Source organism: Neophocaena asiaeorientalis, unplaced genomic scaffold, assembly GCF_003031525.2.
Source record: "Neophocaena asiaeorientalis asiaeorientalis breed wild unplaced genomic scaffold, Neophocaena_asiaeorientalis_V1.1 scaffold67, whole genome shotgun sequence".
NCBI lineage: Eukaryota > Metazoa > Chordata > Mammalia > Artiodactyla > Phocoenidae > Neophocaena > Neophocaena asiaeorientalis.
The window spans coordinates 6574475-6602263 of NW_020173731.1; the positions used below are offsets into that span (position 1 = coordinate 6574475).

The 27789-nt window shown below is 44.7% G+C and overlaps 1 protein-coding gene and 1 non-coding gene across 9 annotated transcripts in view; one reads left to right on the forward strand and one right to left on the reverse strand.

The window, feature by feature from the left end:
* HHAT (hedgehog acyltransferase) overlaps positions 1-27789 on the reverse strand; it is a 334459-nt gene that overhangs the window by 113503 nt on the left and 193167 nt on the right. The window lies entirely within an intron of this gene.
* LOC112403607 (small nucleolar RNA SNORD86) lies at positions 21535-21620 on the forward strand. The gene has a single exon (XR_003003937.1). It is a non-coding gene; the product is annotated as a small nucleolar RNA SNORD86 (small nucleolar RNA).

The following is a 27789-nucleotide window of genomic DNA, read 5'->3' on the forward strand; positions in this document are numbered from 1 at the left end:
AGAGCAACCTCTTTGCCCTTTCCAGGTCAGTTCAAGAATTTTGTCTTCATCTTCAAAGCAAGGAAACCACTGAGTGTTTAAGCAAAGGGTGTCATGATCAGAACTGTGTTTCAAAAAAGTCATTCTCATTACAATATGGAGAATGGGGCTTCCCTGGTGGCGCAGTGGTTGAGAGTCCGCCTGCCGATGCAGGGGACACGGGTTCGTGCCCCAGTCCGGGAAGATCCCACGTGCCGCGGAGCGGCTGGGCCCGTGAGCCATGGCCGCTGAGCCTGCGCGTCCGGAGCCTGTGCTCCGCAATGGGAGAGGCCACAACAGTGAGAGGCCCGCGTACCGCAAAACAAACAAACAAACAAACAAAACAATATGGAGAATGGACTGGGGGTAGGACTGGGGGAATGAATGGAGGTTGACCACAGAAGAAATTATTTCAGTTGTCCAGACAAGAGGTGAGAGTAGCAATGAAGATTTGGAGACAATGGGCAAATCTGGGAGACATTAGGGACTTAACAATCAACAGACTTGGTAATGGATTGACCTGGAGGTGAGGACAAGGTATCAGACATGACTCCTGCAGTCTGGTACATGTAGCAGGAGAAGTAATAGCACTATTTACTGAGATAACAACTCTTGAAGAGGTCAGATCTTGGGGAAAGGTCATGAGTTGTAGTTAAATATGTTTTGGATGAACCAGGAGGGGGCCACATGTAAGAGAACTGAAACCTGGAACCCCATCAGACCCTTCTGACTTTCCCTAGATGAAGATATTTGACAAAGTCACTTGACAGGAACCCACACAGTCAAAAGTCATGAAAACTGTGTGCACTGACGGCTACACCCTTCTCCAGGGAGATGCTGAGAGCTTGAGAGGATCTTGCCTCAGGACCAGTGCTGGGAGAATAGAGGGGATGGCAGTGCATACCACTTCCTTCTCTGTCCTTTTATCAGGGACTGGTGTTTGAGAGGGCCAAGGACCACGGAACAGACAGATCTTGGATCTTACAGACAGTTCATAGGCTATGTGCAACCCAAAGGCACAGAGGGGAGAACTGTCAACAATGTGTTCTGGACTAACAACCATTTCAGCTCCGAGGTTAAGTGCAAGGTAAGGAAAGCAGGTGTAGAGAAGTAAGGTTGGAAAGGTGACCTGGGGTCCAATATGAAAGCCTCTGATTGGCAGGCCTCTGACCCTCACCCTGTGGGAAGAGGGAGGGGAGCTTTCAAAGGAGACTCTGATCCATGTTCTGAGAAGGTAATGAGGCAGTGGAAGGGCTGGGCTGACAGGGCAAAAGAACACAGTCGATAATATGAAACACAGCAAGAAGACTGTTGGAAGGGTCCTATGAAGAAATGATGAGAGCCTAACAACAAATTAAAAGAAGGAAAAACATGCAATTATAAAAATTCATAAAACCTGAGTTTAGAAGTGTCAAGAGAGATTATTTGAGCAACCCCTTCAGTTTTTCAGATAAAGCATGGAGAACCATTCCACCCATGATGTTAGTCCTTCCTGTCACCTTCTCCCCCTATCCTTCTAGTTAGCCTACCTTTATGAAATGTGCCGAATTTCTTTTCCTTCAAAACCCACCTGCTTTTTTTTTTAAAGTTCCTTTGTCGTTTCCTGATCATGGACCCACTAAATGTGCCTTCCCCCTCTCAGTCGGACTGACGTTCTATAGAGGCTTTGGAACAGGAAAATTAAAACCTTTACTTAACTCTGGTCATTACAGTGAAGTAAATGTAATTTTCTCCATGATGCTTGCCTGTGAGCAACAGCATCACATTAACCCACCTCTGTTGGCCACCAGCTCTGAGAACAGCCCCTAAACCTTTTGCAAATGTAGAACAAAACAATCGAAAATACAGAATCACACACATATGCGCAATATCTATACAACACATATATGACTTAGCAAAATACTGATTCTTTTACACAAAACACTGAAGCAGTAAAAAGTTTCAGAATTTTATTAATTTCCTACACCTAACACTGAAACGGCAAAAACAGGAAAAGCAGCTAATGCTTTTGCTGGATTGGAGAGAAATCAAGATGTGTTTGTCAAACACAATGACCCCAGTGGCATAACCATGACAGTGGTAATCCAGGGGTAACAGTTCAGTGACAGCAAGAGACATCTAGGCAGTTGGAAGCCAGTCTCCCTCATCTGTTTATTTCCCACCTCCAGGTTGGAGAGGCTGGCAGATGGGAAAGCGGAATAGTCAAGGTCTATAAGGATGCAAAGGCATCATTCCTGTCAATAGTGAGAGTTTCTCGTCTTGTCCATCTTGAAACAGTTTGAATTTCACCTTCCTTTGCCACCCAAAATGTAGGGCTGGAGGCAAAGAAAACAGCCAGGAAGACATCCAGGGGGAGCGGGAAGAGAAAGCAGGGGGAGGAGAGAGACGAATCCACCATCTGGTCAGTTGCCCTGTTTATAGACACTGGGGCACTACCGGCAACCACTGAAAAAAACCTTGACAGACTCCCCTGGCCAACTCAGAAGATGATCACCAAGGAGTCGCATGGCTGGCCTGGGATGCTGAGCGGACCCCGGGCTGACTCATTCAGACTAGGCCGCAGATGATTCCATCCACGCTCTCTAAAGTTCCCCCGTGGAAGTGGATATTCTTTTTGAGGACAGTCAACCTTTATGGGTAATGTACATTTTCTCAGAGGGTGGGTTCACAGGTACTGCATAAATACCAATTGTAAGGGATTACCCTAAGCCATCTCCAGAGGCACAGACCTACCCCTGCAGCTCTTCACCCCCAGCCACGTACGCACTGCTATTCAGGGGCCCTTCCACCACCCCCGTGTGGCCTTGATATTACCAAAGTGCCCAAGAACTCAGGTCCTGGAGTTGAACTACTTGAGTAAATGTTCGGCCGTTTAACCTTATATAGTTACTGACACTCTCTGAGCTTTCTAACTTTAAGTGGAGTAATAACAGTACTCTCTAACGTCAAAAGGATGTCCTGAGATTTAACTGAAATAACACATACAAAACACTCAGAAAGTACCTGAAACTTAATGAGTACGCAGTAAATGCTGGCTCTTACTGTCATATTTTCTGTGTATTTTGTCAGTCAAGCGGAGTCAAGAACTCTTTAAAAAGTGAGGAAAAAGTAGTTTGTAGGCTACAGCGAGTGTTGGAATGGGCACAGTTCAACTCATTTTATAGATGAGAAAATTGAAGCCCGATAGGTAGAGTAACTTGGCCAGTTTTTTATAGATAGGTAGGGGCAATCTCCTGGCTCCTAAGCCATTGTTCTCTTTAATACACACGTGGAACATGATGTATTCAGGCACAAAAGCAGAAAGAAATTAAGATAATAACTTATGGTTAGGTCAACTGACTCATTATAGTGTGAATACGTCTGTTAACTAGTGTCATTTAAGGAAAGTACTGGAACACGTGTTATGATTTCTGGTTAGAATGAAAAAACTAGACTTTTCCATCAAAAATGTACAACTCAGGGGCTTCCCTGGTGACGCAGTGGTTGAGAGTCTGCCTGCCGATGCAGGGGACACGGGTTTGTGCCCCGGTCCGGGAAGATCCCACATGCCGTGGAGCAGCTGGGCCCGTGAGCCAGGGCCACTGAGCCTGCGCATCTGGAGCCTGTGCTCCGCAACGGGAGAGGCCACAACAGTGAGAGGCCCGCGCACCGCAAAAAAAAAAAACAAAACAAAACAAAAAAGTACAACTCAGATGAAAAAGTAATTGCATGTTTCCAAGTCATTGTTCAACCCATATTATGTACTGCATAATAATTACTGCTTTCTGGGACTTTAACCATAAAACTCTCTAACTGAACTCTACTGTACAACCTTGCCCATGTTTTTCGTTCCCATCTCAAATCCCTGCTAAAGCAAAAACGAAAAGCAAGCAACAACAAAGAAACGAGCCCAATTCTGGTTGGCGTGCTTGTTTAGATGAGCCCAAGAACATAAGAGTGGCAAGATGCCAAGGGACTGAGTGACCCAAGTCCTTAGTTTCACAAAGAAACTGAAGCTTGAAAGGGAGAAGAGTCGATGACTTGTTCCATATCATATACCTGGTGGTTTCTCTAAATAACCTTCCTTCAAAACCCTGGAATTCTCCCCAACATCTATTCCTCTTCATAGTGATTAATCCCAGTGCAGTAACACAAGTTTACAAGTCCCATCTCAATCCCTGGCTTACTCAGAAGATACGGTGCAGTGGGGTAGAGAGAGGACTTGGGAGTGGAAGGGATCTGGATTCAAATTCCCAGGCCTGCTAATTACTGCCTGTGACACCTTGCCAAGTCTTTAACCTCAAAGAGCATGAGTTTCCTACTCTAGAAAATGGCAATAACCCACCCTCTCTTTGTTGGATTCACAACATTTGGGGAGACAATGCCTATAAACAGCCTGAACACGGTATCCACAAATAGCATGCTCTTAGTAAGTCTTTACTACGGTTTTATTTGGAAATGTTGCTCAGTATTTTTTCAAATGTTTTAATAATATAAAGTTTATCTTTTCATTTAAAAATCAACATTTACTCACTGAAGCAAACATATACACACAAACATCTGTGTGGATATGTGGTGTATGGGACAGAGAGAGAGAGAGAAAAGGAAAAAAAAAATCACTTCTTGTCCCACCATCAAAGAAAATCATGTCAATATTTTGGTATGTTTTTCCCCAGTCTTCTTCCCAGGCTACGTCGTAGATGTTTGCTACATTGTTGTAGTTATATTTAAATGCAATTAAAATCCTGATGATAAAACCATAATGGAAAAGAATATGAAAAAGAATATATATATATATGTACAACTGAATCACTTTGCTGTACACCGGAAACTAACACACACTGTAAATCAACTATGCTTCCATTTTTTTTAATTAATTTTTTAAAAAGTTAATGCCCTATGATAAACATATAAGATCATTATTTCTCTTATAACCAAGCATTCTAATCAACAGATAACCTTTAGCTAACAAAGTAGCCTATACACTGTTAATTCTTAATAAATATTTGTTGAAAATCCTGATGATAAATACTACCTCAGAGAGAAGCTGCTCTGGAAGATCCTTTATGTCAGATTATAGGATTTTTGCCTAAATTAGGAATAATGATCCCTAACAACATTCTTTACTTTCAAGTTTCATCCTGGTGCCACTGTGAACAGAAGCACCAAACCCTCCGCCATCTTCTGTCATGAGAGTGGCTAAGACATCAGGGTGGCTCGCTAGGTGACGTGTGTCCTCAGGAATTTATTGATAAATTTAGTGTTAGGCCTGATGAGAGGCCCACAGAGAAATCCAAACTTTTCATACTTCGTTATTATCTGATTTATAATTTTTATTCTACTTCAAGCAACTTTTGCAATTCCAGATTCCAAGGTGGCAGGCTTCATAAGTCCTTGATTATCTGAAAATGTCCTTGTAGTAAGAACTTTTCTTGACTGGAAGGAAGAGACACCTGCCCATGTCCAAGAGGATTTACTGTAATGGCACAGGATAAAACTCGAAAGATGAAAGGGCTTCATGGGAACAAGAAAGGAACTGAGGTAGCAACGCTGCCTCCTTTCACAGCCACTCTGCTTCCCTCTGACCCTGGTCTCTTCTCCTGTCCCCCACCACCCCCGACCCCGATCAGCTTCTCTGCGTCCTCCTAGTTTCTGCTTCTCCCTGAAGGTGATTTTTTTTGTTTTTGTTTTTTGCGGTACACGGGCCTCTCTCACTGTTGTGGCCTCTCCCGTTGCGGAGCACAGGCTCCGGACGCGCAGGCTCAGCGGCCATGGCTCACGGGCCCAGCTGCTCCGCAGCATGTGGGATCTTCCCGGACCGGGGCACGAACCCGTGTTCCCTGCATCGGCAGGTGGACTCTCAACCATTGCGCCACCAGGGAAGCCCTCCCTGAAGGTTAGTTTGCACATGGTTTGACTTGCCACGGTGCTAGCAATACTCTCATCCCTGTGACTTCCCAGCTCTAGTCTTCAAACCAACCACAACATTTTCTCTGCTCCAAAATCCCTGAAGAAGAATCTAATTGGCTCGCTCATCTCCATTAGCCAACTCTTAAGTTACAGGTTACTTCCAAGAGATGTCCACTCCTAGTCCAACCAGGTTAGCTGGAGATGGCAAATCACATGGCTCAAGGGCCCACCTACTCCTCAGGGTCCTTAGGGTTGAAGGTGATTCTACGAGAAGAGGGCTTGACCACAGCAGGCACCTCAAAGCATCTTTAGAGCAGTCCTTCTGTTGACTTCACACATTAAAGCAATTCTACTGGATATAAACTTCTCGAACTACCTACCGTCTTCTCCTCTCAGCACTCGGTTACATCATTTCACTGTGTCTGGCATGAAGTGTTACCAGGCAGACGTCTGACATCTTTTTCCTCCTTATAAGCAGCCCTGTTTTATGCTTGGATCCTCATACACTTTCTTCCTTGATTCAGGAATTTTAAAATTATGGCAGACTGTGCCTCCATATGGCTCCCTTTCTGTGTATTTTGTCTGTAATACGGTTAGTCCTTTTAAGCCCAGAAAAGTTTTCTTTTCTCTTTTTAAAAATGATTTCTACTCTCATTGTTCCGGTTTCATCGTCAGGAACCTCAATAATTCTATTCTATATTTACTACTTCCTCTCATGATATTCAGCTGTTTTTTCTACATTGTGGAAGAACATCTCAAGATTGCCTTCCACATATGAGTCCATATTCTAAAAGTGTCAATTCTGATCTTAACATTCTTCAAGTGAATTTTAATTATGTGTTTGCATCCTTATTCTTCCTATAATCCTTTCTTGTTTCCCCTAACTCCATTTTCTTCCCTTCTTCTCCTCTATGTATGGCTTACCACTCCTATTTCTTATATACCACCATCTTCTTGTTTCATTCTGAGTAAAGAATTTTAAAAATATTTCTCCTGTTTCTTACAATAAATCACCTTACAGGTCTGCTCTTGCGCTGAGATGTAGCGTGATGTGGCCTTTATTTTATAACGGAATTGTTTTTCAATGGCTAAATATTATTTTTTTATATATAGAAATCCCTAGATGAAGTAAATTATATTCAGACTTCGCATCTATCAACAACTCGATATCTATCAACAAAAACTATATTGCCTTTTACTTTTTTATATATTACATTCAGCATTATATTTCAGAGATGGAAATAACTCATTTTCATGATGTAGGATAATAGCAGATTATAGCACACAATGAATCCATTCTGATTAAAGTCTATATGGAGAAGAGCAAAGAATACAAAATACATACAACTGTTGAAAGGAAAAATGCCATGTAATATAAAAGATGCTCTAATCACTCTTTCTAACTATGAAGAGAAGAAAACCACTAAAAATTCTTACAGCATTTAATCACTCAAAAAAGGACCCATAAAATTACTTTCTATAAAATTAATAGATCATGAGAGATTATCACAAGTAACTATATGCCAATAAAATGGACAACCTGGAAGAAATGGACAAATTCTTAGAAATGTACAACCTTCCAAGACTGAACCAGGAAAAAATAGAAAATATAAAGCAGACCAATCACAAGCCCTGAAATTGAAACTGTGATTAAAAATCTTCCAACAAACAAAAGCCCAGGACCAGATGGCTTCATGGGCGAATTGTATCAAACATTTAGAGAAGAGCTAACACCCATCCTTCTCAAACTCTTCCAAAATATAGCAGGGGGAGGAACACTCCCAAGTCCAGACAGTATGGCACTGGCAAAAACCAGAAATATAGATCAATGGAACAAGATAGAAAGCCCAGAGATAAACCCATGCACATATGGTCACCTTATCTTTGATAAAGGAGGCAAGAGTATACAATGGAGGAAAGACTGCCTCTTCAGTAAGTGGTGCTGGGAAAACTGGACAGCTACATGTAAAAGAATGAAATTAGAACACTCCTTAACATCATACACAAAAATAAACTGAAAATGGATTAAAGACCTAGATGTAAGGTCAGTCACTATAAAACTCTCAGAGGAAAACATAGGCAGAACACTCTATGACATAAATCACAGCAAGATCCTTTTTGACCCACCTCCTAGAGAAATGGAAATAAGGTCAAAACTAAACAAAGGGGACCTAATGAAACTTAAAAGCTTTTGCACAGCAAAGGAAACCATAAACAAGAAGAAAAGACAACCCTCAGAACGGGAGAAAATATTTGCAAAGGAAGCAACTGACATAGGATTAATCTCCAAAATATACAAGCAGCTCATGCAGCTCAATATCAAAAGAACAAACAACCCAATCCAATAATGGGCAGAAGACCTAAACAGACATTTCTCCAAAGAAGATATACAGATTGCCAACAAACACATGAAAGGATGCTCAACATCACTAATCATTAGAGAAATGCAAATCAAAACTACAATGAGGTATCACCTCACACCGGTCAGAATGGCCAACATCAAAAAGTCTACAAATAATAAATGCTGGAGAGGGTGTGGAGAAAAGGGAACCCTCTTGCCCTGTTTCTGGGTATGTAAATTGATACAGCCACTATGGAGAACCTTAAAAAACTATGGAACCACTATGGAGGTTCCTTAAAAAACTACAAATAGAACTACCATATGACCCAGCAATCCCACTACTGGGCATATACCCTGAGAAAACCATAATTCAAAAAGAGTCATGTATCCCAATGTTCATTGCAGCACTATTTACAAATAAATCACGGCAAGATCTTTCTTGACCCACCTCCTAGAGTACTGGAAATAAAATGAAAAATAGACAAATGGAACCTACTGAAACTTAAAAGCTTTTACACAGCAAATGAAACCACAAACAAGACTAAAAGATGACCCTCAGGATGTTCTCTGTCTTCTTAAACAAACAAGAGTCCAAGCTCCTTCTCAGGCAATGCATGTGAAGAATATAACGAGGTGTCAGCACCCAGTCCATTTCCAGTTTCTAATGGGTATTCTCTGATATGGCTCATCTTTCCTCAGTCCATTTCCTTGCTCATCCAATCAACCAACCAATAGGACCACACATTAAAATGATTTCCGACGTGTTGGCAGGGCCCCTCCGTCTCCATGCTCACCTCCAGCAGAAATGCACCACTGCCAGTCCAATCCCACATTTCCCACTTCCTGCCTACTTAACTTATTACCATCAGAGTCAGTCTCCATATTGATGCAGAAAGAGAGGTGCTTATGAAGGGAGGAGGAACAGAATAACTGTATTGGGACAAAATACAACAGCTATGGACTGGCGGAGGGCAGTTCACTTTTCTGGTGGGGACAGACCACGTGTTTCCAAACTGGTGGAACAGATACCAGGAGAGGGGCGAGGGCACTGCACAGCACCGTATGCAGGAGCCACTGAGTTCCTTCTTCAGACAAGCTCCGTGTGCCACGTTAAAGGAAATTTCTCATTGATTCTGACAACAAGCTGAATTCCAGCCCTACTTCCCAGTATTTATTTTCATCTCTTCCAGTGTTTTCCAGACATCATCATGGGTAAATGAGTGAGGCTGCATCAGAAGCCAGAGGCAGACATCATTTTAAACTTGCAGCCCTTATAGCCACCTTTTTTTTCACATCCTCTTTAGGTACAGTTCAAAACCAGACATGGTATTTTATTTTATAGAAGTTTCTCAACCAAGAGCAATTCTTGTCTCCTCACCCCACCCTCAGGGACATTCTGCACTGTCTCGAGACATTTTTGGTTGTCACAACTGAGGCTACTACTGGTATTAGGTGACTAGAGGCCAGAAACGTTGCTAAACATCTATGGTAGACAGGGCATCCTTCCACAACAAAGGTGTTTCTGATCCAAAATGTCACTAGTATCAAGGTTGAGAAATCCTGCTTTATATTTTAGCAAGGGTCCAATTTAGACAGTAGCTCTTGGGGGAGCTATTTGACAGAGGCCTTTGCTACTCTCCCGATCACCTGTATTAGCACCACATCCCTTATCTGAATGCCCCAGCTACATTAATTTTCTGTTGATTAGAATACACAAATCCTTCTCCAGCTGAAATGGGAAAGGACAGCTTTTGCCCTCTTTGGTCTTCCCATCAGGTGATGCAGTGCAGGAGAGACACACAATCACTAAAAGCCCCCAGGCCACCAGCAGTAAAGTGGTGCCGAATCCAGCATGACTGGGGTAGACACACACAACAACAGCAGACAGCTGGGTTCCCCAGTGGGAAACTGGGGCGAACAGGACACATTTTGTCTAATTAGATAAACGGGGTTGAAAGAGCACCGGAAAGATGCTCCGAAACTCATCCTCAGAATACCAGCAGCAGCTTTGAACCAGGAGTCAGAACCTCTGGGCTGCATGGGTGGTGGACCGTGTGGGTCTGCGTGCGGGAATGGGCTACATTTATACAGCTGTCTCAGCGCCTTCAGGTAGGTATCTGCATACTGAACGGCAGTGGCTTTGGTGATTACCTGACGAAAGCTCTAAAAGTATTTTCCCCAGTTAAAGGGAAGAAGACATCTTTTAAAAACTCTGCCACTTTAAGAGAACGAGACCAGTTACCCATGAGGCACGGCTGGACGTGACACGCCCGGTACTCCAGGCCTCTCTGCAGCAGCTCTCTCTGAGTCAAGGAGCTGGCTGCTGGCTGAGTAATTGCTGGAATTAGCCTCGAGACCTCAACGCCCACTGCCAACATGCTCTTCTGGGCTCTGTAATTCAGAACCACGGGGTGTAATGCTACTGGTTGCAACGCTCTTAGCGTTTTTACATGTTTTCTGTGGTTGTCACTTTGGTTTGATCTGGAACATTGTTTATTTTGTGTCTTTGGCTCTTGGAAATACACCCATGGGTATGCTAGACACAGGGATTCTCCCCACCTCCAAAAAAAAAAAAAAAAAACCAACCAAAACCTTTGCTGTATTTCCCATGCAGATGCAGCATAAGGAGATACAGACCCTCACACACATCAGCAAGTGCATCCCTCAAAGTAGCTTCTGTTATAAAAGGCCAGTCCAGGTCTGATGCCTGATGTGTGGACAGAGCTTTCTGTACACTAAGCTGACTGGTTTCCTGCTCTTCTCCCTCCTCCAGCCACAGGGATTCCAGCCAATGTCCAGAGAATCATCAGCTACGAAACATCGATTATTTTTATATATCTGTTTCTCTTAGATCCTTGAAAGCAGGGCACATTTCTTCCACCTTAGAAAACAGCAAGAGGCAACCGACTGCCACATTATCCAGTCCCCTGTCCCCACAAGATTACAACCCAGTGGGTTAGAACAACGGGCTGGTAATTAACCTTAACGATATTTTACAAGGGTACCAAGTTCTTCTGCATAGATCATCTAACCCAGTCCTCCCCAGGGTGAGGATGGGCAGGGGGGTGGGCATTCCACCATTCAAGACATTTATATTAAACAAAGCGCTATACTAGATGCCATGGGTTTTTCAAACACTCAAGGAAAAGCGGAAGGGAGGAAGACCCACCCAACTATATTTTAAAAAATGATAGAAAGAAAATAGTCTAGGATAAACAAGAAGGTCCTAATGTATAGTGCAGGGAACTATATTCAATATCCTGTGATAAAACATAATGGAAAAGAATATAAAAGAAGAATGTATCTATGTGTGTAACTGAGTCACTTTCCTGTACAGTAGAAATTGACACAACATTGTAAGTCAAATATACTTCAAATTTTTAAAAAATAGGAAAAAAAAAAAGAAAGAAAATAAATAGTTTAGATTTGGCTCAGCAAAGAGAGTAGAAAACCAAGTCCCATCATTCAGTTATAAATATTGTCCTTAGGAATTTGTCCAATTCCCCAGATTTCCCACTAGGACACTCTTCCTTCCATATTCCACAACAACTGGGAAAGCTTGAGCACTGGCATTTCTAACCGGCTTAATCTTCCTGACTATGTTATAGATGTTTGCTTTCCCTCTGCAACTAGACCACAGGAAATTTAAGCAGTTTTTTACTCTTCTGCCCCCTCACTGGCCTTACTGTGCTCTGCACACAGTAGGAGCTCTATGCATGGTGCTGAATAAAACAGAAGATCTAGTATCTTTAACTCCAGTCTGGGGCATCAAGGAGACCAGTGTTCTTGGATGGCTCAAGTGCTCACAGGAATTTGTCCACTTTCACCAAGGCACAGAATCCTACAATCACATATGGTCAGAGCTAGAAGAGACCTTTTAAATCATAAGGTATTTTACAGATGAGTAACTGATGCCCAGAAACGCAAAGTGACTTTCCCAAGACCATGAAATGAATGGAAAAGCCAGGACTAGAATCGCGGGCCTCTAAAGCATCAGATGTGAGTAAAAAATGTCACAGAACCTGGAGATAAAATGAGGAACCTCTCCCCTCTGCCTACCCTGATAGAACAGAAGGAGACAGCATATATTTGCATCCCATCCCAACCGAATAATTTGCTTGTGTAATCAGATGCACTTCCTCGGCTAAATGCTTTCCAGTTCACTGTTTGGCTTAAAAAATGATTAAAAGGTTCAAAAACAATTATCTATTTCCATTTCCAAAATGGATTTTACTGCAATAGACTCTGTATTAATAAACACATACAAATGTCACTCTATGAAGAACATATTGTCTGTAAGTAACCTTTCAATTAGAAACAGACGCTGTGGCTTCCAGCATCTAAAGTGTTTTTAATTGAAATGTCCTGGTTGCAACTGAAATCAGGCTGGAGGCAAGTTCTTTCTACTCAGGCTCTGTTCTGAAGGTCTGACCTTCCCTTGGGATTTTACGTTAGTACTCTAAAGCACCCGGGATGCACACACAGCCCGCCAGTCCAGAATGTGCTCCTGAATCTGTCCTTTCAATACAGATCATCCAGTCCTTGCCAGTAAGCAGTGTCCACACTGACTTAGGAGGAGGAAAGGAAACTGTGCTGGTTGCAGTCTATGTGGATATTTCTCACTGGATCCAAATTCAACAAATGTGGACCGAATGCCTATTACACGTTAGACCCAGTGAGAAGTACTTCACGCGAGCTTTCTCTCCTTACCCTTGAAGCAGATTGGATCGTAGACGGATAGTTGAGAAGTCAACAACAATGGCCATCATTTAGGGAACTGCCCCAAGTATTTCACATGCATTAACACATTTAAGGCAGTAGCCTTATTATCTCCATTTTACAAATGATCAAACTAGGGCTCAGACCTAGCACATGGGAGAGGAGGGATTCATATCCAGGGGGTCTGTCCACAGCCTGTGCCTCTAACTTCTATGCCAGGCCATATCTCTTGCCTTCAGCAATAAGACAGTCTACTCTTCTCCTGGGGTTCCTCCTCTTAAATAATGCTGGGGATCCTTTATCCCACAGTCCCTTTATCTACAGGCCAAGCGTCTTCCATATTTTCAGGTTTATGGAACACTCTCAAATACACTCTCGTCTACTATAGCACACGTTTCCCTAAATACCATAGTCCATATGTCATTGGTAAATAGGAGAACAACGTCCATACAAAGCACAAACGGTGTCTGTTTATATGTAATTTTTTCTTAGCTTGTTAATACTCAGCCCCAAGTAAAAGCATCTGAACACAAGACTCACTAACAGAGCTGATTACGTTACTGTACCAGGTACCCATTCATCCCGCCCCTTTTTCCTATTAGCCTAGTAGAGCCTCATGCTCTGTCACAGACAGACATAATGCACAGTTCTCGAAGATGCAGTGTAAAAGAACATCACAAAACAAGGATCCAGAGCCATCCATCTCAGTCATCACTCAAATCTGTGTAAAGCCTACAAGCACTTTTCCCCACCCCCCTCTAACCTTGCCTTCAGAACTCAGCAGTCTCTATCCCCCGCTTCCATCAAGGTACCGTCACCTTTTAAGGTAAAGGCTGATACTCCCTAGAATATTTATTTCTTAGTAATTCAGTGTGACTTTCCAGTTGAGCCGATATCCTTATTAGGCTTGCTGTTTTTCTTCGTGCTCTGGATGGAGTTTCATAGATTTGGGGTGATCTACCCAACTCTCTTTTTCCGTAAGTCCTGTTATCTTTTTGTGTGCCATTTTATATAACCTGAGATTTTTCAAGTTTGTATGCCTCGCATTACACCAGAAACACCTTGAATTGGCAGCACAACCAAAAGCATGAAACTGTATCCAGTTTCCTCAAGATCCCCATGGTCTCTGGTCAGTACTGAGTTGCTGTGAGAACAGAGCTGCCTTGGCCACGTCCATTTATATAGTCGCCCATATCATTCAGAGCTTTTAGTTGCAAACAACAGAAGGCACTCTAGATAACTGAAGCAGAATCGAAATTTCTTAAGGACATTAGGTCACAGAACATCTGGTGGACCAGTGAATCAGGCTAGGAGATGACAGATTCACCAGAAAGCCCCTGCAGACCCTACTGCAGATGCTACTAGCACCCTCTCGAGAAACACTTCAGTGGGATGCCTCTCCTGACTGCCTTCTGAATCAAAGTCACCCCTTTGATGCATCTGACTGGCAGAGCCTGTAATATATTCTGGTACTGGCTGCCAGGGAGATGCAGAAAGTGACTTTTTGACTTGTACTTTGAGGAGGTAGAGTTCAGAAGGCCAGACATTTCCCCAAGCCAGAAGGATGTCCAAAAGGTACTTACTGAGTCGCCAGGGGATGGAGCAAATGTCCACTCTACTTAGGAAGCAAACTGTACCCAACTCCTGGCAAACATTGATCTCCTGGTACTAGGCTGGTGCCCTACCAAGCCCCTCCCCCATAGCAAGTCGACCCCTTTCCTCACAGGTGTGCTTGCTTCGATGTTCTGTCTGATGTCCACCAACTCAACAGCACGTATCATCCTCATTGCAACAGACCTTGATCTTGTATGTTGACTAACATTTGGAAACATCCCCAAGGTTCCAAGGCTGCACTTATTAACAGGTCATGTTCAAAGGAGTAACATATTCCCACGAGCACATCAGGATTTTGACAATCCCCCAAAAGAAATGATGGAGAAGAAAATCGCTACCCTGACTCACAGCATCATACCTCCTCCCTGGTACATCAGCAGCTCCTCATTCCTACAGACTGCAGGGTATACCCAACTCCCAGCTCGCTGACTGTCCCTTCACACGTTCTTCTCATTTGGGTAGAGGTTTTCTGAATGCAAATGGATCTTCTCTAATTGATATAAAAGTTTTCATCATTTTAAATGTTGGTATTATTAGTATTATTGACATATTAGTGATAAAGCTTCTCCCACTCTAGTACATTAATTAATAGGCTACACTATGCATTTTCTACTGAAGGTTTTTTCCCTTCAGTACATCAATTCCATTGTCTAAGTGAGGACTTCAGATGTGTTAGGATACATATGCGTAAGTAATTTTTAACTACCGCTACACTTTCCCAGCAAACTTTTTGGTCACCCATTTCCAAGTTACTGCTTAGAATCTGAGTCTGACTTTGATTATTCTTTTAAATTTTTTTATTGAAGTATAGTTGTGTTAATGGCGTGTTAATTTCTGCTGTACAGCAAAGTGACTCAGTTATACACATGTACATTCTTTTTTATATTCTTTTCCATTACGGTTTATCACAGGATATTGGATATAGCTCCCTGTGCTATACAGTAGGACCTTGTTGTTTACCCATTCTATATATAATAGTTTGCACCTGCCAATCCCAAACTCACAGTCCATCCTTCCCTCCCACCTCTCTGGCAACCACAAGTCTGTACTCTATGTGTGTCTGTTTCTGTTTCATAGATAGGTTCATTTGTGCCATATTTCAGATTCCACATATAAGTGATATCATATGGTATTTGTCTTTCTCCTTCTGACTTACTTCACTTAGTATGATAATCTCTAGTTGCATCCATGTTGCTACAGATGGCATTATTTCATTCTTTTTTATGGCTGAGTAATGTTCCATTGTATAAATGTACCACATCTTCTTTATCCATTCCTCTGTTGGTGGACAGTTAGGCTGTTTCCCTGCCTGACTTTGATCTTTCAAACAGCATTCAGTGGAGCTTATTTTAACCGACACATATCAACACTTCCCCCCCCAGTTAACGGTCCTGTCTCAGGAGATGTTGATAGACAAAATTAACACCACAAATGATCCTCATGGAGCTCACTGCCTCTCTGGGGAGACAGGAAGTGTGCCATGATGACGTGGCAGGGTAAGAGCTGTGAGGAAAAAGAAATCACAAGAGGCTGTGGTTACATGTTGGAGAGCAAGGAGGCAACTCTGAAGAGGTGATGGATGGCCTGTGACTGAAGGGTTGAGTAGGAAACAGCCTGGAAGCAAAGGGGAAGGGGAAGAACATTCAGGAGAGGATATAAAAGCCAAAGAGAGCATCGCCAGTTAGGGCGACACTGTTCGGCGTGACTATGGCTGGTGCCAGGGCAGCAGGAGGGAAAGTGGTGGGAGCTGAGGCAGGTCAGACCTTCACAGGGCTTGTATGGCCTGATGAGGAGAAAGCTTCAGGCGGATTTCAACAGATGACAGGACCCAACCTACATTTTGAGGCATCTGTGGCGGCAGAGTAGAGGGTGGATTTGAGGAGGGTGAGGCAAGAGGCAGGGATGCATACAGAGGCTAAGGTGGTCATTCTCACCACCCAAGGACTTGAATCAATGCAGAGGAGAGCGAGGAGGAGGGCGTACAGTTCAAAAGTAAAAACAACAACAAACAGCACTCAAGACCTTGCATGGCCTGGTCCAGGACAACCTCCCAGCCTGCCTGTGCCCCCGTCACTCTGCGCTTCAACCACTAGGACCTTCTTTCTGTCCTTCCTCCTGGAATGCACCCTGCTCTTTGAGGATACTTTTCCCTCCACCTCAGCATTGCCTCCTGGGGAGCCTTCCCCCCGGGGAGCTCCCGTTCCACTCCTGGGTCAAGTGCCCCACGCACTTGTAGGACCATGTGTCTCCTTCTTGGCACTACAGGCTACTATACTTGTCCACAAACGTGTATGACGTCCCACAGACAGCTCTCTGCTCCCAAACCCTAAGCTTCATGAGAGCAGGAGCCATGTCTCTATTTGCTTCGTACTGTGTTCTAGCCCACAGTAGGTACAAAAATGATCTGATGATAAATGAGTGGATCCCTGCATCTAGAATGATTGATCTCACCCATGTGGTATTGATTTGCTTGATTTAACTCATGTTTTTGAAGTGCCCGACTTTCCTCCTAATAGCAGCATTTCACAAATGGGGAAACGGCAGCCGTGATATGAAAACACTTGCTAGTCAAGTCACGTTGCTAGTAAGTACCAGAGCTGGCTTGGGTTTGGGCTACAGCCAACTCCACCTGTTCACGTCCATCCTGTGGACACACCATCTGTTGCCAGGTGCTCAAAGGAAAATGGAGGAGAAAGCAAGCTCACGGAGCTTACATGTCAATCATCAGACCGAAGAGAAAGCACCATCCTAGATTTCTCTTTAAAAACAAAAAATTGATGTTGCCATTCAGTCTACTATCACCCCAGCAGATGAACAAGGAGTCAAGTGAAGTATAATGATGGTGACAACAATGAACAATTATTAAGTGCTTACTCCACGCTGAGTGCTATTTTAAGCACTTTAAATATATCAATGTCACCTCATCCTCAAAAAAAGCCTGGGAATTGGGTATTATTACTAATACTCATTGTATAGATGAGGAAAGTCGAGCACAGAGCTGTCAAGTTGGTCACAGAATCAACAGTGATGCAACCAGCATTCAAACCCAGGCAGCCCAACACCGGAGCCTGAACCCCAAGCCACCACCCGTGACCTTCAAGACGGCAGAGCGCCCCAGGGGGAGCACCTAACTCCTCCAGGGGAGCCAGCAAGGGCTCTGCAAGAGAGGTCATGACCTCTGCACCCAGTGCTGAGAAGGCTTATATGGGAAGAGGGAAGCAAACACGCACGAAAAGAAAGAAGAAAATTAAGGAGCGAGTCTTGTTCAGGGAACAGAAAAGTTAATGCGGCTGCTCATGGGGCTAAGAGTTAAGTCAGGAAAAGGCAGTTGAATACATGGCGGTGGAGGGAGGAAAATGGCTGATTAAAACTGCCTTTTGTTGGTTTGTCTGTAAACTGTGTTTCGATTCGATGGCTGAACTGAGGGGACAAGCGGAATGAGGAAGAAAGTAAAGGTGAGGTTCACAATGGAAGGGAAACGGAAGATGAGGGGCCTCGGTTACGGTGCACACCGTACAAATGAGGAAAATAGGGCACGTTCCGTTAATATGTAACAGGAGGAACTGACAGAACTTAGGGACCAAGATGGGGGACGTGAAGGGTGGTGACGAAGGGCATTTCCAGACCGACCCCAAGGTTTCTGCATTGGTTAATATGGGTGGGGAGCCATCCCTAAGATGGGCGGAGAGTAGGGATGGGACAAAGGGGAGGTTGGGAGCGGGTAAGAGTGGATAAGGAGTTCCTTTTGGGGCAAGCTGAATGGCTAATAAGATGGATGTTGATCCTGCAACTAAGCAGGCAGAAATACAATTGAACACCCAGCACCTCTACAAAGGAAGAAGACACTTGGCATTAACAGGTAGACCAGTGTGGGCCAAGAGAATGTTCGTGATGATGGAAATGTTCTATATCTGCTTTGTCCGAGATGAGAGCTTAAAATGTGGCTAGTGCAACTAAGGAACAACAAAGTTTGTAATTTTGTCGGACTTTAAACCATTTAAACTTAAATAGCCACAGGTGGCTAGTAGCTGCTGTATTAAAGAGCACAGATCTGAACAGGAGCGGCTCGCTAATAATAAAAACACCAGAGCTGCTCATCAGAGGCTGCCGAGATTGGAAGGGACCTTAGAGTTTATCAGGTATAATTTTCTCATTTTACAAAGAAGAAAACTAAGGCCCCCAACAGGAGAAGTGACGTGCACAAAATCACTGCAGCGAGAGAGCAGCAAGGCAGGCTGGAGCCACGGCCTTCTGTATCTGATCCAATGCCCTTTCCATTTCACAGGCTGCTTCTGGTACTGATGCAAAAATAACTGCAATTTTATTTAAATCTGGAGTGTGGAATCGATGCGGCTCATGGGCAAAGCCAAGTAAAGATCATGTACTCCCCCTGCTGAGCGAGACATCCCAAACATCCCTGGGTAAGTAGCTACATCAGATACTTTAGATGCAGATAACAGAACCCACTCTGGTTAGTTTTAATAGGAAAGGAATCTATTAAGGAAGGATCAGCAGTTTGCACAATCTCTGAGAGAGGGTCTCAAAGCCAGGCTTGGAGGCTGTGCAGTCAGGTACTGTTGTCAAATCACACCACCACAGCTCTGACGGGGACCCTACTGTGCCTGCCACTGGGCTCAGGGGAGCGGCCAGCCAGATATCTGCCTCTCCACGCTGGACGGCACTGCTGCCAGGATCACCAGAATGCATTCCACGGCCCCCTCCCTCCACATGCCATTCTCAGTAAAAGCTAAAGAGAGGGGAGGAGACTCTTACGACAAAGGAAAGCAAGTTTCTGGCTTCTACCTGGTGCAGAAGCCCCACAGGTCAGAAATTAGGAAAATAATTTTTTAAAAAGGCACCAGGCTTCTCTGGTGGTGCAGTGGTTAAGAATCCACCTGCCAATGCAGGGGACACGGGTTCGAGCCCTGGTCTGGGAAGATCCCACATGCTGCAGAGCAACTAAGCCTGTGCGCCACAACTACTGAGCCTGTGCTCTAGAGCCCGTAAGCCGCAACTACTGAGCCCGCATGCTGCAACTGCTGAAGCCTGCGCGCCTAGAGCCCGTGCTCCACAACAAGAGAAGCCCCCGCTCCGCTCGCCACAGCTAGAGAAAGCCCACGGGCAGTAATGAAGACCTAAAGCAGCCAAAACTGAAGTAAATAAATTAAAAAAAAAAAAAGGCAACACCACCACCACTTAACAAATGCCCTGTTGAATAAATACCCCATCTGTACTGGTTTGGACCATGGATTTTACAGCCCATCCCACTTAGCAGCATCCTTCCCTGACCCAGAGCTTTGTACACTTAAAATTATGTCTCTATATTGCAACTTTTCTCAATTAATTCACCAGGGGCTCTTTTCAATTTTTTAAAGGATACATTTATTCACCAGAACATCTATATTGATAGAAGCTATGTATGGTGGGAAGTGAATTATGCATTTCGACTCTTGCAGCGTGAAGGGTTTCTTTTCTTTTCTTTTTTAATCTGGATTTTCTAATTAAAAAACTCGATATAGCACAGCCATGAAGATGAACAATTCTGGAAAGTTCTTCCTCAGAAGTGGCAGCAGTAGGAAGGAAGCAAGAGTGGATCTGAGAAATCTTCTAAAAACTGAAAAGTATTGTAATGTGAGGCTTAATCATCGAGGCTCTTCCATCCTAAGATTCTACAAAGGGAAGGAAAAGACTACAAATCACTCCAGGTGTTGGAGTCTGGGGGAAGAGAAATGCTGTCTTGGACAGTGATTGTGATGGGGGAAGCCAGGAAGGGGTTCAGTCTGTGACAAAAACTGAGAATGTACCAACCGAGAATATGAGGGGAGAATATACCAACTCATTATGCAACAGCTCTCATGAGCGAACCAGATGGAGTTCTCCTCCAGGCAGCCCCAAGGTGGGGGACCAGCGCTGTACTTAGATCGAGGAGGCCTCCTGTCCTGAGGGTAGCCGACATCCAAGGGGAGCGGCACAAAGACAGGAGCACGGAGGGTTAAGAACTGGACCTTCAGAGACTCCACAGTGAAGGAGCAAGAGCTCACGAGGCAAGATGGTTACCTGTCCCCATGAGAAAGCTACAAACACCACCCCAGGTGGCCTTCCCAGAGCCAAGCCACGGTCTCCAAATGCCTATTGCCAGGTTCCACCATCGTTTAACTGCCTCCAGGTTCATGTCCACATGTATAATCACACCTTTTACAACACACCAAGCAAACGTAAACAGAAGGAAATTAAAGGATAGTTAGGGCTACTGTTACTCAACACAGAGTAGCTTTCACAGCAGCTGGATGTCAAAGAAACTTCCCCGAGGAGCATGGACAGGCCTGGGTCACCAAGTTCCAGCTCACGGTAGAGCAGCATGGTAATGGCTGAGGTTCAAAGATCACAATTTCACTAAATTCCTAGCTAAGCCTGACACAGACCTGTTACACCCCTACTGAAAACCCTCCAATGGCTCTTACCGCATCTAAAAGAGACCCTGCTCTTCGTCACCGTCCGGCCGTCGCCTCGTCCTCCAGAATCATTTTGGACCCTTGGCTCCTTGCTCCACACCCTCCAGCCCCACGGGCTTCCCTCCTTCCATTCCTCAAGGGGCTCCTTCCCATCTCAGGGCCTTGGAGCTTGCCCTTCCCTCTGCCTGAAACAGTCCAGCCTCAGATCTCCCCTGGAAGCCTCTTCCCACTCACCTTTCTCTTACTGAGGGTCACCTACCACCTCCAAGAGGCCCTTCCTGCCCATGCTATCAAAGGGAGCTAGCTCTCCCACCTGGCTCCTCTGTCACATCATGGGCATTACAGGGCTTGCTTGCTTGTTTTCTCTGCCTTCACCCACACAAGGCAAGCCAAGGGAGGGCAGGGGTATTGTCTAGCTCGTCATCGCTTTTATCCCAGCTCCTGGAACAGTGCTTAGACCACTTAATTGGTTGCATAAATAAATGGATTAAAAGAAAAAAGGATCACGGTGATGGTTGACCAGGGCTCCCTGACCTGTACAGGCCTCTGCTATGGGGGTGATGGCCAGTCCTGGTGTCTGAGTGATTCCCTGGGCCCAGCACAGGGACCAACTTTCCAGAGCCCTGAAGACAAGGGGTAACACCCCAAAATACGGACTCATTTTCCACTCTACCTTCATTGGCCGAGCAGTGGCCAAGAACAGAGGCCGCATCTCCCGATACCTGGCAAACAAATGCAGTATTGCCTCACGAATTGATTGCTTCTCTGAGGTACCTACCAGTGTATCTGGGGAGAAGCTTCGAGAACAAGTTGAGGAGTGGCTGTCCTTCTACGAGACTGCAGAGATTCCACGAAAGAATCTGGATGTCATGAAGGAGGCAATGGTTCAGGCAGAGGAAGCGGCTGCTGAGGTTACTAGGAAACTGGAGAAACAGTAGAAGAAATGCTTGAAGAAGGAAAAGAAGAGGCTAGCTGTGATTGCCCTGCATCTTCAGAAAACAGCAGTAGGACCCCGGAGGAATGTGAGGAGACAGATGAAAAGACCCAAAAAGACGAAGAAGCAAAAGCCCCAGGAGGCTCCTCAGGAGAATGGAATGGAAGACCCATCTGTCTCCTCCAAACCCAAAAAAAAGAAATCTTTTTCCAAGGAGGAGCTGGTTAGTAGTGATCATAAAGAGACAGCTGGCAATGGAAGTCTTACCAAGAGGAAGAAATCTTTCCCCAAAGAGGAACCAGATAGTGACCCTGAAGAGTCAGGAAACAAGAGGGTACCTGAGAAAAAGAGGAAATTCTCTTCCAAGGAGGAGCCTCTCAGCAGTGAACCTGAAGAGACTGCTGCCAGCAAGACCTGCAGCTCCAAGAAAGAGAAAAAGCGCTGAAAGCTGTTCCAGGAAAATGAGAATGGACATTTCCCTAGGAGGGCACAACTTACAGAGATATTTCCCAACCCATCCCCTATAGCACAATAAAAATAAAAACAAATTCACGAGTCCAAAAAAAAAAAAAAAAAGAAAGAAAAGAAAAAAGGAGATGGTTACTAAGTCATGTTACATTTTTGAGAAATAAAACGTATTCATTAAACATTTTTTTAAATTAATGGCACCAAATGCTCAGGTGACCACTTCCCTACGCTCTATGTCCTTGGGTTAGTCAGGCTAGAGATACTGGTTTCAGCTCTGTCACCAAGAAAAGGAACTTTCTCAGTCCACTGCTCTACTTTTTTTTTAATGGAATAAATATTACATTATTTTAAAATGGAGACATAATTGACATATAGCCTGTTAAAAACAAGAAAATGGGCCCAATATGGAGACACTTATGCTGAGCATGGAGAAGGCCGCATCTGAGATGGACCTGAGAGAAGCAGGACTTGGATATGGGGGCAGGGTGGGCACTTCATGCACAGGGAACACATGAGCCAAGAAAGGAAGCCAGGGAATGGGGGAAAGACAGAAAGCAGCATTTAGACCCATTTGGCGGTGACCCAAAGGAGAATAATGGTGAGATGAGATGGAAAGGGAGCCTGAGACCTACTGTGGTGGACCCAGGACATTGGTGTGGGGGGGGATTAGTCTGGTTCTGACAGAGGAAAGAGAATCACTGACTGGTTCTGAGTAGGGAGAGACAGCGTCAGGTAAGTCGTCAAGGGTTCAGAAAGGGATAGTGAGCTGCCTAAAGTCACACAGGTAGGAGAGGGGCCAGGCCTCAAACCCTGTTACCCTGATTCCAGAGGTGAAGTGGGGTAGGGGGAAGGACAAAACTAACCCCTACTACGTCCCCACTGTTTCCAGGCACGGAGCTAAGTGTTTCGCACATAGTACTAAACCTCACTACAGCCCTATGAGGGAAGAAGCCCAAATTACTGACAAAGATGCCTATCTTTCCTCCAGAAACAAAGGAAAGGGTGATGTGAGAGATGGTGAGGAGACAGACTCAACAGGATCTGGAAGCTGACGGGGCCCGGGAGCAACGGTGGTTGCAGTCACCTTCTCTTCAGCATCCCGCCTGCATCCTATGATCTGCCTCCGTGGGGCCGCTTTGGGATCCGGCTTTCTTCACGCACAAGTTCCTCGCTTTTTATTGAAAACACTGTTACTGGAACACCACACAGCTCATGAGCTGCTGGTTTCATATTCCACAAATCGAATGAAAGGAAGCTTTAAAAAGAAGGCTGGGAGGCTGCAGTCCCTGCAAAGGAGAGGAGTCTGCAGTGGCCAGGGACCAAGGGGACTTGGTGGCTCCAACCCAGGTGCCACATCTCTCCTCCCATTGCCACTAAGAGGGGATCAGCAGTGCCTAATCAGGGGCAGAAATGCAGAGGTCAGGCTCCCTCAGGCGGGGGCAGCTTTTTAACCAGCTCATTTACTTTTTATACCACTATTAAAAAATTATCTACGTAGACAAACAAAAGTTGACTTCCATGTTATAGTCACACAGTAACAAATTCAAAATGCTATGTAACAAATCAGGTATTTGGCCTCTGGGTTATCACCTCTGTGTGTGCTGATAAATAGATATATATTGGTTTTATCTTCCCTCCTTTTATATTTGTCTATAAAAATATACAGAGGGCTTCCCTGGTGGCGCAGTGGTTGAGAGTCCGCCTGCCGATGCAGGGGACACGGGTTCGTGCCCCGGTCCGGGAAGATCCCACATGCCGTGGAGCGGCTGGGCCCGTGAGCCGTGGCCGCTGAGCCTGCGCGTCCGGAGCCTGTGCTCCGCAACGGGAGAGGCCACAACAGTGAGAGGCCGGCGTACCGCAAAAAAGAAAAAATATATATATATACATAATGGTTTCAAGTATGTATTTAAGTTGTTTCTAAGCTACTGGACTGAATACAAATGCTAATTATCTTCCTGGTTCTTACTCCCAGGACCAAATGCCCACATTCTTCCTCAACGTCTCCGCTTCCAGAGCAGCTCAGAGCCTAAACAGGTCTCAACTGTCCTGAGGAGACACAGGAAAGAGAGAGGCTTATCCCCAGCACTCTTCCTTCTCCTTCTCAGGAGGACGCCTTCAGCCTGAAATGAATCTCGCTTTTGACTACTAGACTTCTTTCTTTTTTTTTTTTTTTGTGGTATGCAGGCCTCTCACTGTTGTGGCCTCTCCCGTTGCGGAGCACAGGTTCTGGACGTGCAGGCTCAGCGGTCATGGCTCACGGGCCCAGCCGCTCCGCGGCATGTGGGATCCTCCCGGACCGGGGCACGAACCCGTGTCCCCTGGATCGGCAGGCGGACTCTCAACCACCACGCCACCAGGGAAGCCCTTGACTACTAGACTTCTTAAAGATGCAAGGCGGACTCTTTTGAACATTTTGGACATCATACAATCCAAGACATATTTCAAATGACTTCTTTATCAGCATCGTTATCTATAGCAAATGTGGTGGTGATCTTCAGGGTGCTCAGAATAGAGGTGGAGAAAAACTACCCTGTGATTCATGAAGCTTCTGTTCTGCTGTGGGGCTGGTTTTATGAATGGGTCAGGTAGGTACAGGTTGTCACTAAGGGAAAGCTAAAAACCGTTGTGCTTATTTCAGAATTCAGTGAACCATTAATTCACACACCACTGAAATGTGCTGCCCTTTGACAATTCAAAGACACTCCAGACCATTGTGGGATCCCAGGATCAACCTCCAGAAGAAGAACAAAAGACACTACAGAAGTGAGCAGCTGGCCCATTCTACCCTCTCTCTCACCAGAACAAAATCACGCTTCAAAAGGGCACAGCTGTGCTGTTTCATGGACACATCAGCATTTGTACAGGATTCAATCTGCGCTACACGGAACATTCTCTAAGCAGAATCTGTTTGCTTATGCAAAGGAATTTATCTTCTGATGACTGTATTAACTCCAGAGAGCTTCTCAAACAGCTTTACGGCCATGCCTGAGGCTCACTGCCTTTTTCTGTTTGCCTAAGAAGTACCCATGGCATCACCGCCACACTGCACTTCTGGTCCTGACAGGATATCAAAACAGTCTCCTAAGGACAAAAGTAATGGCTCTGATGCACTCACACATGGACTTTAGAATAAAAAGGGAAAGTGATGACCTTTATTGAATACATTGCCATGAGGCTTGGGGGACCTTTGTTCCCCAACCACGGATTGAAACCAGGCCCACGGCAGTGAAAGCACCGAGACTTAACCACTGGACCACCAAGGAATTCCTGCTATTTTTTTTTAAGTTAGATTCTTATTTGAAATATGTATTTGAAATGGCTTAAATAGCTAAATATAAACAATACAGAAAATAAGACAGAAACACAGGTGAATACTTTCCTGTTTTTTACATGCATAAGCGTAGGAGCAATCGTTTAAAAAAAAAAAACTGACAAATTTTATCTTTCAGACAATATGTAAGAGGGATGTCTCCAGGTTTTCTTTTAAAAGTCACGAGAGCATCCTGCATTACTTAAACCGATTCCCCAACCTGAGGAACTTAGAAGAGGGCAGGGAGGTAGGTACAAAGCAATTAGAGTATACCTTTCATAAAAGGGGTAGGGCTGGCTACAATTCTGGGTAAAATGAAATATGCCTCGGTCAGCAAGAATCAAACCGAACATCACTAGTCAATTCTACTTTCTTGCCAAAACTTAACTAAGCTAAATTTAAACAAGCCATCCTGTTATCTAAAATCAAAGAGCTGGTTTCTTCTGTAATCTCTTTTCCTAGATTGGTCACTTTTTTCCTTTTTCTTTTGTAGCATCACATTAAGAATTCCAGCTAATATTCTTCTGAGGCTATTTCTTAAGTGAGTTGTGATTACTGTTTCCTGAAAGTCTTCCCTTTGGTTTCTGTAAGATGCAGAAGGACTGAGCACACTGAGTTTTCCCACAGTCATCATGAAACGCCAATATCAAAAATGCTCACATTTCATTAAACGTGACAGCGCCTTCCTGCCCCATAGCTCAGTGAAGCACTCCAACAACTTAAAAGGAAACATGTCCCTCCCTGCAGTTGCCCAGGCTGAGATCACAGATAGGGCTCTTGCCTTTGTGGAAACTGATGTCATTCCAGAGAAGTCGGCATTGCTTCCATCAACATAAAAGATGCAGCTGATTAATTTCAGGCATGCTGCAGCTTCTTTCCTTCCAAACGCTAAGCATTCAATACAGCGGGACAACCCAGAGTACATGCTAAGAGTTTACTGGAGCCAATAAATGCAGTTAACTAAAAAAAAAAAAAGGATGCCAATTTCTCCAACATCTCCTCTTTTACAAAGGGAAATATATTTTCTTCTCCCGGCCATCACAGAACGAGAAGGGTCCCACAAGTACGACCCCACATTCTTCCAACCTCTAAGGTGCTCTCCAGCAGTATACTTCCAGGAAAGCGCCATTGCCCACTGGAGTCACTAAGTCACCATTCACTGCTTTGCTTCTTCGTTCCGCCGGCAATCGTGTGCTGCTTCTCTCCACCCAACTGAAAACACTTTCTCTAAGTCTAAAGAGCACTTAAGACCTTCTGGTGGCTAAATACAAGAGCTCCCCCAATTAAAAAGAAAAAAAAAATCCCCACTCAAACCACCTTCTCCACCAGCTGCCATGCCTTTCTTTCCTCCCTATCACAGCTTAACTTCTTAAAGGAGTTGTGGCTGCCATTCCCTCACCTCCCACTTTCATTGTGCTCACACATTTCTTCAACCCCGCTCGCTGGCTTCTGGGGTCGACATGCAGATGAAACAGTTCTCACTAAGGTGCCCAAAGATCAACAGGGCTCAGTCTCCACCAGGCATGACCTCCCAAACTGGGAGCAGAAAGGACCCATTTTCTAAAGACAGCTGCAAACAAAGGTGTTTGCACCCCATCCTGGGATTACTAAGAGATGGACAACTGACTGCTCCCCCAACCACCTCCCTACCCCACACCCGGCCCCACCCTATCCCCAAGCTGGCAAGAGGACCGAGGAAGAGACTCCTTCAAGCCCCTAGGTTCCTGGCTTAATGGGGAGTGCTGCTGTATGTTGGGGGAGGGGATGAAGAGACTTCATCCAGAGACTGGGCATGCCTGCAAGAAGGGGAGACTTTTACTCCCACAGTGGATAACAGTGGGCACGTTGATTTGTCCCGCCCCTACCAGAGTAAAAGAAAGGAAAACTACAGGAAGACAGCAGGGCAGAAAAAAGCCCCAGATCTGCTTGGTTCACAGAACAACCGATTAAGGTGACTAGTTGAGCATCTTACTAACACGCACCCTTAAGGGCCTCCTGCCAGGGCCAGGGCGTCCCAGCATCTGTTCCAGTTACATTAGAGGCA